The following is an 11416-nucleotide window of genomic DNA, read 5'->3' as shown; positions in this document are numbered from 1 at the left end:
CTGGTATTACAGGTTTGCAAAAACCCGGCGTTAGCAGGCAATAAGTGAGCGTAAAGCAAAATTGAGCTCCATAACGCACTCCAATACCAGCGCTGCGGTGAGCTGGTTTTACGTGCTTGTGCACGATTTCCCCATAGACATCAATGGGGAGAGACGGCTGAAAAAAAGCCTAACACCTGCAATAAAGCAGCGTGTTTATGTTTACACCTAACATCCTAACATAAACCCTGAGTCTAAACACCCCTAATCTGCTGCCCCTGACATCGCCGACACCTACATTACACTTATTAAATTCTAATCTGCCGCCCCCACCACAGCCGCCACCTACATTACAGTTATTAACCCCTAATATGCCGCCCCAATGTAGCCACCACCTACATTACAGTTAATAACCCCTAATCTGCCGCCCCCAATGTCGCCGCCACCTACATTACACTTATTAACCCCTAATCTGCCACCCCCAATGTCGCCGCCACCTACATTACACTTATTAACCCCTAATCTGCCACCCCCAATGTCGCCGCCACCTACCTACACTTATTAACCCCTAATCTGCCGCCCCAATGTCGGCACCACCTACCTTCACTTATTAACCCCTAATCTGCCGCCCCCAATGTCGCCGCCACTATACTAAAGTTATTAACCCCTAACCCTAACACCCCCTAAATTTAATGTAGTTAAAATAAATCTAAATAAAACCTACTATTAATAACTAAATAATTCCTATCACCTGTAAAATAAACCCTAAGCTAGCTACAATATAACTAATAGTTGCATTGTATGTAGCTTAGGTTTTATTTTTATTTCACAGGCAAGTTTGTATTTATTTTAACTAGGTAGAATAGTTAGTAAATAGTTATTAACTATTTACTAACTACCTAGCAAAAAATAAATACAAACTTACCTGTAAAATTAAACCTAACCTGAGTTACACTAACACCTAACCTTACACTACAATTAAATAAATTACATAAAATAAATATAATTAACTAAATTACAAAATAAAAACACTAAATTACACACAAAAAATATTTATCAGATATTTAAACTAATTACACCTAATCTAATAGCCCTATCAAAATACCCCCCACCCAATAAAAAAAACCCTAGCCTAAACTAAACTACCTATAGCCCTTAAAAGGGCCTTTTGCTGGGCATTGCCCCAAAGAAATCAGCTCTTTTACCTGTAAAAAAAAATACAAACAACCCCCAACAGTAAAACCCACCACCAACACAACCAACCCCCAAATAAAATCCTAACTAAAAAAACCTAAGCTCCCCATTGCCTTGAAAAGGGCATTTGGATGGGCATTGCCCTTAAAAAGGCATTTAGCTCTTTTTCAAGTGCCCAAACCCCTAATAAAACCCACCCAATAAATCCTTAAAAAAAAGCCTAACACTAACCCCCGAAGATCCACTTACAGTTTTTGAACACCCGACATCCATCCTCAACAAAGCGGCAGAAGTTCTCATCGAAGCCGGCAGAAGTCTTCATCCAAGCGCCTAAAGTCTTCATCCAAACCGGCAGAAGTCTTCATCCAGACGGCATCTTCTATCTTCATCCATCCGGCGCGGAGCGGCTCCATCTTCAAGACATTCAGCGCGGAGCATCCTCTTCTGACGACGGCTCTTCTTGAATGAAGGTTCCTTTAAGTGACGTCATCCAAGATGGCGTCCCTTGAATTCCGATTGGCTGATAGAATTCTATCAGCCAATCGGAAGTAGGTAAAAAAATCCTATTGGCTGATGCAATCAGCCAATGGGATTGAGCTCGCATTCTATTGGCTGATTGGAACAGCCAATAGAATACAAGCTCAATCCTATTGGCTGATTGGATCAGCCAATAGGATTGAAGCTCAATCCTATTGGCTGATTGCATCAGTCAATAGGATATTTTCACCTTTAATTCCGACTGGCTGATAGAATTCTATCAGCCAATCGGAATTCAAAGGACGCCATCTTGGAGCCGCTCTGGATGAAGACTTCTGCCCGGTTGGATGAAGACTTCTGCTGCTTCGTTGAGGACTTCTGCCGGCTTCGTTGAGGATGGATGTCGGGTTTTCAAAAACTGTAAGTGGATCTTTGGGGGTTAGTGTTAGGCTTTTTTAAGGGTTTATTGGGTGGGTTTTATTTTTAAATTAGGGGTTTGGGCACTTGAAAAAAAAGCACAAAATGCCCTTTTAAGGGCAATGCCCATCCAAATGCCCTTTTAAGGGCAATGGGAAGCTTAGGTTAGGTTTCATTTTGACTTTCCTATCCCTTTAAGGATACAAGATTTATACAATCACACCTAAAGTTAATACTATACAATACAATACATACACAGTAAACATTATATAAACATACTAGTTCTAAAGCCCGTTCACACGGGCCATTTTTTTGCAGTACAGCAGTCCCACCCCTTGCTCTCTCTCTCCCCCTCTCTTTTGTGCTCTCTCCCCCTCTCTTTTGCGCTCTCTCTCCCTCTCTTTTGTGCTCTCTCTCACTCCACCTCTCTTTTGCTCTCTCCCCCCTCTCTTTTTGCTCTCTCTCTCCCCGCTCTCTTTTGCTCTCTCTCCACCTCTTTTTTGTGCTCTCTCCCCCTCTCTTTTGCGCTCTCTCCCCTTCTCTTTTGCGCTCTCTCTCTCTCCACCTCTCTTTTGCTCTCTCTCTCCCCCCTCTCTTTTGCTCCCTCTCTCCCCCTCTGTTTTGCTTTCTCTCCCCCTCTTTTGCTCTCTCTCCCCCCTCTCTTTTGCTCTCTCTCCCCCCTCTCTTTTCCTCTCTCTCCCTCTCTCTTTTACGCTCTCTCTCTCCCCCTCTCTTTTGCGTTCTCTCTCTTTTGCGCTCTCTCTCTCCCCCCTCTTTTGCGCACTCTCTCGCCCCCTCTCTTTTGCGCTCTCTCCCCCTCTCTTTCGTGCTCTCTCTCTCCCCCTCTCTTTTGCGCTCTCTCTCCCCCTCTCTTTTGTGCTCTCTCTCCCCCCTCTCTTTTGCACTCTCTCTCTCCCCCTTTCTTTTGCTCTGTCTCTCTCTCTCCTTTTTTTTTGCTCTCTCTCTCTATCCCTCTCTTTTGCTCTCTCTCCATCCCTCTCTTTTGCTCTCTCTCTCTCCCCTCTCTTTTGCTCTCTCTCTCCCTCTCTCTCCCCCCTCTCTTTTGCTCTCTCTCTCCATCCCTCTCTTTTGCTCTCTCTCTCCCCCTCTCTATTGCTCTCTCTCCCCCTCTCTATTTCTCTCTCTCCCCCTCTCTTTTGCTCTCTCTCCCCCCTCTCTTTTTCTCTCTCTTCCCTCTATTCTGCTCTTTCCCCTCTCTTTTGCTCTTTCCCCTCTATTTTGCTCTCTCTCCCCCCCCTCTCTTCTGCACTGTCCCCTCTCTTTTAGCAGAAAGAAATAAGACATAAAAAATTAAAACAATCAGCAGTAAAAATAAAACAAACCACAACCACAAAACCATACTAATTAAAACTCAATCACAAAACAATACTAAAAAAAACTCAATCACAAAACCATACTAAAAACAACACAAAAATAAAACCTTCCTAAAAACAACACAAACTTTCATAAAAAAAACAGAAAAATCATTAAGCAACAGCAGTTAAAAAAATGTAATCCACTACAATCTAGGTGAGGAATTTGATTTTTTTTTTAAATAAATAAGGACGAGGAAAAAAATTAAGCCCAGCCCCCCAAAAAAACAAGGATACTCTTCTTTCTTCATCAGCTGTACATCCACATCACTGCTGGTGATGAAAAAAAACATAAAACATTTTAAAAGGACCCACAAAAAATACAGGGCAATTTGTAATTCACAATGGTCTCAACGGCATCAGCAGTGGTCCTCCAGGTCACCAACTTCAGCAGTGGTCCTCCCCAGTGAAGGTTCCTCCCTGGAGGCATCAGCACGGCTTCTTTGTTGGTGTCGATGGTCTCCTCTAGTGATGGCTTCTGGGCAGCGACCCTCTGTTTCTTCATGGCTCCTATCTTCATGCTATCTGGCAGCACACTCAATTTAGTATGTCAGTTCCCGCTTTTATAGGGTTGTGCTGGCAACTTACGGGCTGATTTTTTAATTTAAAAGAAAATTGGCCAATAGAAATTTTTCTCTTATTTTAAATTAGCCAATAGGAAAAAAAAATCATTTTCTATTGGGTAACAGATTTTTAAATGAGCCAATAGAATTTACTTTATTTGTACTGGATGATTTCAAAGATCTATCAGTCTATAGAAAATTGTTTTTGTTTTTTCTTTCTATTGGCTGATTTAATAGAAGAGAAAATTTTCTATTGGCTGATTTAATTTTTTTTTAAAAATCTGCCAACGGGAGATTCCCCAGCTCTCTACTCTTATTCTATTTTTATCCTACATTGTTACTTTTTATTTTTATTTTTATCTCTCACTTGACACTCAAGGATTGGAACTGTTTATTTTCTTGGATACACTTGAGGATTTGAACTGTCTATTTGAACTACTCATTTCTACTTCTTTTTTTGGATACACTTTTTTATCTGGATTACCATAATGTCACCACCATCTGATTTTTATGAACACTAATCTGGATTTATTTTGAATTCCTTTTTGCATATATTTGGGACACTTTCAGGATTATATTTTTGTGATCACCAATTTGTTCCCTCATTTTTAACATTTTAACATTTTCTCACGGATTTTCTTACACTAACGTATCTCACACATCACTCACTGTGTGACTTGTTACTCATATTTTATATATTTTTTGTGTCATCATTTTTGTGATTATTTTTTGATCAGCACTAGTTTGTGTACACACTAGTTTAATTTTTAATCACCTTTTTTATTATTATTTTTTCATATATGACTTCTCGCAAATAAGTTTTTACTCTGTATTTTTATCTGTTTAATTTTTTATCTGTTATATTTGATCAGCACTAGTGACTTCTCGCAAATAAGTTTTTACTCTGTATTTTTATCTGTTTAATTTTTTATCTGTTATATTTGTAGACACTTACCTACAAAGTCATGTTGTATCTTCAATCTGTATAGATTTAGATCTTTTGGAGTAGAGGGTAGTTAAATCTACTAGCATCTACCATTCTAACATCCACAATAGTATAACGTTATTATTATTATTATTTTTTCAGCGACCAACATTTGGGTCACTTTTTTCTTGGAGGGATATATTCCTCTTGGTATTTTACGTATCATTTTTATTGAATTGATCTTATACCTATGTGTTTTTATGTACCATGGATCCATGCTTAGTGATATAATTTGTGTTTGTATTAAATTGTGTTCTAAATTTTACTCATAACTGCCTATTAACTACTATAGCCTTTGAAGCCAATTGTAAGAATTATAGTGTTCACATAGGGCTTCATACTGACATAGTTTGATTACATCCCTCACACACACTAGACCTTGCCTCTTTTTGGCGCTCCTCTCTAAACCCATATTTTACAGTATCTCTATCTGTGGGTAGTGGGGGCCCACCTTAGATAGGAGCTATAGGTCATTTTCTTATAAGCGCTGTGAGTATAAGTATTTCTCTGACATCCTAAATTGAATGTGCTGCCAGACAGCATGAATATAGGAACCGAGTGGAAGAAGAGGGTCGCTGCTTAGGATCCATTGCCGGAAAGGAATGCCATAGAGAATCGCCGCCAAAGGAGCCACTGCCGGAGGGGACATTCACCGCCGAGGTTCACCAAAGACGCCATGGAGAAGCTATTGCTTAATTTTTTTTGTGTAATGATTTTTTTTAGGAAGGTTTTTTTTTGTGTTTTTTAAGGAAGGTTTTTAGTTTACTGTTTTTTTAGGGAGATTTTTAGTGTAATGTTTATTTAGGAAGGATCTTAAGGTGTTTTTTTTAGGAAGGTTTTAGTGTAATATTTTTTGGTAGTGTTTTTTTTAGTATGGTGGTGTGGTTTTTTTTAGTATGATTTTGTGTATTTTTTAGTAAGGTTTTGTGGTTCAGTTTTTTTATTGTGGGCTTTTTATTTATTTTTTTACTGCTTTTTTGTGTCTTATTTTTATCTCCTTTGGTGTTTGGTTAGCTTACGGGTTAATAGTTAAGGGGGGTTAGTGCACGCTCGGGGTAAGGCCACAGAATGAGTTAATAGTGTAGTGGGGTAATTGTGTGATGGGCCTGAAGTTGTGGAAGGGGTCGATAGCAAACATGGATTAGGGTGCGGTGGGCCTGAGGTTGCGGAAGGGGTTAATAGCGTAGTAGGGCCTGATTTCATGTAAGGGGTTAATAATTTAGTAGGGTTAGGATGCGCTGGTTATAAGGCAGCAAAGGGGTTATTAGCATAGAGGAGTTAGGGTGCGGTGGGCTTGAGGTCTCATAAAGGGTTCATAATCTAGTGGGGTTAGGATACACTAGTGGTAGGGAGTAGAAGGGGTTAACAGCGTAGAGGGATTAGAGTACTGTGGGCCTGATTTCATTTAAGGGGTTAATAATTTAGTAGGGTTAGGATGCGCTGGGTATAAGGCAGCAAAGGGGTTAATAGCGCAGAGGAGTTAGGATGCGATGGGCTTGAGGTCTCATAAAGGGTTAATAATCTAGTGGGGTTAGGATACACTAGTGGTAGGGGGTAGAGGGGGTTAATATTGTAGGGCCATGTAACAAATGTATTAGTGTGCTGTATTATGGTTTTCATTAATACATTGTTTCTTTATTCTTTTCATTCTTGTAGGCTGCTGTTCACTTATTTGGTTGTGTTCTATATGTGAAAGGGGTGCTTTACTTTACATTTTCAATGTAGATAGCTATGCTGCTTTAAATATATCGCCAGCTTCGCCACCCATTGAGAAGTATAGGAAAACACCTCTCTGCGATGCTGACTTTAAACACTGAGATCTGCCATTTTGAATATTTTCCCACCTTTCTCGACATTGCAACTGATCCCCTTTGAATATCTCGTTGTCTCGAGGCACTTTCGATCATCGGGGCCTGGTCTTTGGTTTACAGACATATAACATAAGGAAGCATGTCTGTGTACACAAAATGATAAAATAAAGAGATCTGATTTTACCTACCAGCTCAAACCATTTTAATAGGTTCTGGTGTCAAACAACAAAACCAACTATTTCATATGCACAAATAAAACGGAAATTGCAATTTTTCCTACATTTTATTCTCCGCAGTTGGTATAACAACTCATTGGAAATACATTAAGGAATAAACTATTTCACAGTATACTCTCCCTTTAAAGGGACTTTCTTCTTTCACAACTCAGATAGAGCAAACCATTTTCCAGTTACTTGTATTATCAAATTTGCTTCAATCTCTTTGAATCCTTTGCTGAAGGAGCAGCAATACACTATTGTGAGCTGTTCCTGAGCCTCCTTTATGCTTTTTAACTATGTAAATTAGGCAATATAAGTACATTGGGAAGTTGTTTAAAATTGCATGTTCTATCGGAGTTTTGATTTTAGTGTCCCTTTAAAATGCAGTGATTTAGTGATTGGAGGTGGGAAATGGCGTAAACATTTTGGAATGTTATTCTACTTCACACAAATAGTTCTAGTGTTAGATTTCAGGCATTTTCTGCTTGGGGACTTAACCATCTAATGTACCCTATAATCTTTGTGGAAAAGAACAGTTGGTATTGCTCTCTTGGCTGCAAAGATGACATTAACCTTTTCAGTGGTTGCATGAACGAGCACGGCTTTGCAGATTACTAGCACTTTCCTTGATTCTTCAGGTCATGTATGGTTTTGCTTTGTGCAGTGATTGTTGCTTGTTGTTCTTTAGGCCTATGTATTATGTAAGTTAGTGTGTGCTCTGGGTAGGGTTGCCACTTCGGCCATGTTTTCCTGGACAATTATGAGTTACACATGCTGCAGGGTGTGCAGGGAGGAACATGAATAGTGCTATCCAGGGTCACTATTCATGTGCTGTTTAGGTGTGCAATGCATGTTCCCCTCTGCTTACCCTGCAGCATGTGTAACTCATAAGTGTCCAGGAAAACATGGCCGAGAGGGCAACCCTAGCTCTGGGTGTGATTATGACTTTTGTGTATGATCCCCTGCTGCCTCTTGACTTGTCTTTGGTTCACAATTGTGCTTATATCCATTTTTGATGCTGCTTGCTGATCCTGATTATCAGCAACTGCTTTATTTGTGTATGACCCCACCTATTGTACTGAATTGTGTCTATTGGCAATTGCTGCAATTTAATGTCCTGCTGCCAGAAATCCTGTATATGACCCTGCCTATTGTATACTGCTACAACGTTTTGCTGCCTAAATACCTGAGTATTACTTTGTTTTTCTTGCAGAACTATACCATTAGCAATCCACAATTTATTCCAGCACTTCTTATTCCAACTAGCTTTTTTGCCATTTACTGGAATGAGCTTATATAACCAGATTGCTCTAGGAGTTCAGTACCTCTTCTTCCAGTTTTCCTGTTGGCCATTTATTAGAATGTATATATATATATATATATATATATATACATACATACATATACTGTAACCTTGCATGTGCTGTCTTCAGGGAATTATTTTAAAGAATTTCAGTTCCTGCGAGTGACGAGTTGTCTCCTATAGAAAATAATAGATCTTGCTAGAAAGGGAAACTTTGGTGGGTAGAGCAAAGTTAGCAGTGAGCAAAGGGTGCACTTAAAAATTAAATCCGGCATTAAAAACAAATCACATTGCGCTGCTTTCTGCGTATAGCATCTTATAATTTCCTCTATTTTTGTATGCATGTGTTTAACGCCCATGGTTTCTTTTGCGCTTCATATTTTCCCCCAAGCAATTCTCAACTGTGGGAGCGTTGTTACTGACTTGATGGACGCCAAAGGGGGGCAAAATATGCAATTTAAAAAATATTGAAGAATTAAAGTTACCCTATTTTGCTTTCTCCTTACACATCCCGTTAATCATATCGGGTAACTTTACAATCACTTTAAGCATTTTGTGTATTTTGCTACAAGCTTTTAGTTTGCAAGAAAAAACAGTGAGATCTGTAGGGCGGAAATGTTTAGACAATTATGTTTGCATTTGAGAGACAATTTCATACACTCCCATGGAATGCCCATGTTCAGACCATTTTACAATAAAACAACAAATACACTGTTTTGTATTTTGTACATATAAATACGAATTACTATGCATTTTTTGCACATCCAGTGTACTTAAATTACGACTTATGCACTGCATACTTAATATGATTTATTCCTTTCCTGTGTAATTTGCATAAAGATTTTTGGTGAATTTTGTTACAATTTTTTCCCCTGCATACTTATGTGTAAATGGTTCAATTATTTGTTTAGTATGATTTTTATATTTTGATTTTCATTGTGCACTTTTGTAATGTATGAATCTCTTCTTTCCCTATACGAAAATGCAGGATACGACCCTTAGCAAGACACCCTGTTTTCAGGGTAAAAAATTGCTTTATATCATTCCAGCAGGGAAATAGAAGTACTGCCGAGTATTCTTAAATGATCTCACCAGCCCAGAGACATTTAGATAATCAGGCACAGAATTTTTCACTATGCATTGCTACAATGTGCAACTCACTTGTGAACTAACGCCTAGATTTAGAGTTTTGCTTTAGAAGGGGTGCGTTAGCTACGCATGCTTTTTTTTGGCCGCACCTTTTAAATACCGCTGATATTTAGAGTTCCCAGAATGGCTGCGTTAGGCTCCAAAAAAGGAGCGTAGAGCATAATTTACCGCCACTGCAACTCTCAATACCAGCAGTGCTTACGGACGCGGCCAGCTTCAAAAACGTGCTCGTGCATGATTCCCCCATAGGAAACAATGGGACAGTTTGAGCTGAAAAAAAACCTAACACCTGCAAAAAAGCAGCGTTCAGCTCCTAACGCAGCCCCATTGTTTCCTATGGGGAAACTCTTCCTAAGTCTGCACCTAACACCCTAACATGAACCCCGAGTCTAAACACCCCTAACCTTACACTTATTAACCCCTATTCTGCCGCCGCCGCTATCGCTGACCCCTGCATATTTTTTTTAACCCCTAATCTGCCGCTCCGTACACCGCTGCAACCTACGTTATAGCTATGTACCCCTAATCTGCTGCCCCTAACCCCCGCCAACCCCTATATTATATTTATTAACCCCTAATCTGCCCCCCACAACGTCGCCGCCAGCTACCTACAATAATTAACCCCTAATCTGCCGACCGGACCTCACCGCTACTATAATAAAGTTATTAACCCCTAATCCGCCTCACTCCCGCCTCACTAACCCTATAATAAATAGTATTAACCCCTAATCTGCCCTCCCTAACATCGCCGACACCTAACTTCAATTATTAACCCCTAATCTGCCGACCGGACCTCACCGCTACTCTAATAAAGTCTAACCCTAACACTAACACCCCCCTAAATTAAATATAATTTAAATCTAACTAAATAAAATAAATCTTATTAAATAAATTATTCCTATTTAAAGCTAAATACTTACCTGTAAAATTACCCCTAATATAGCTACAATATAACGAATAATTATATTGTAGCTATTTTAGGATTAATATTTATTTTACAGGCAACTTTGTAATTATTTTAACCAGGTACAATAGCTATTAAATAGTTAATAACTATTTAATAGCTACCTAGTTAAAATAATTACAAAATTACCTGTAAAATAAATCCTAACCTAAGTTACAATTAAACCTAACACTACACTATCAATAAATTAATTAAATAAAATACCTACAATTATCTACAATTAAACCTAACACTACACTATCAATAAATTAATTAAATACAATACCTACAAATAAATACAATTAAATAAACTAACTTAAGTACAAAAAATAAAAAAGAACTAAGTTACAAAAAATAAAAAAATATTTACAAACATTAGAAAAATATTACAACAATTTTAAACTAATTACACCTACTCTAAGCCCCCTAATAAAATAACAAAGCCCCCCAAAATAAAAAAATGCCCTACTCTATTCTAAAATTAAAATAGAAAAGCTCTTTTACCTTACCAGCCCTTAAAAGGGCGATTTGCGGGGCATGCCCCAAAGAATTAAGCTCTTTTGCCTTTTAAAAAAAAACATACAATACCCCCCCCCCAACATTACAACCCACCACCCACATACCCCTAATCTAACCCAAACCCCCCTTAAATAAACCTAACACTAAGCCCCTGAAGATCTTCCTATCTTGTCTTCACCATGCCAGGTATCGCCGATCGTTCCAGGCTCCGAAGTCTTCATCCAAGCCCAAGCGGGGGGCTGGCGATCCATCATCCGGCTGAAGTCTTCTATCAAGCGACGGCTGAAGAGGTCCAGAAGAGGCTCCAAAGTCTTCATCCTATCCGGGAAGAAGAGGAGATCCGGACCGGCAACCATCTTGATCCAAGCGGCATCTTCTATCTTCATCCGATGAGGAGCGGCTACATCTTGAAGACCTCCAGCGCGGATCCATCCTCTTCTTCCGACGTCCTAAGTCCGAATGAAGGTTCCTTTAAATGACGTCAT

Source organism: Bombina bombina, chromosome 1 (assembly GCF_027579735.1).
Source record: "Bombina bombina isolate aBomBom1 chromosome 1, aBomBom1.pri, whole genome shotgun sequence".
NCBI lineage: Eukaryota > Metazoa > Chordata > Amphibia > Anura > Bombinatoridae > Bombina > Bombina bombina.
This window is presented reverse-complemented; position numbering follows the sequence as displayed.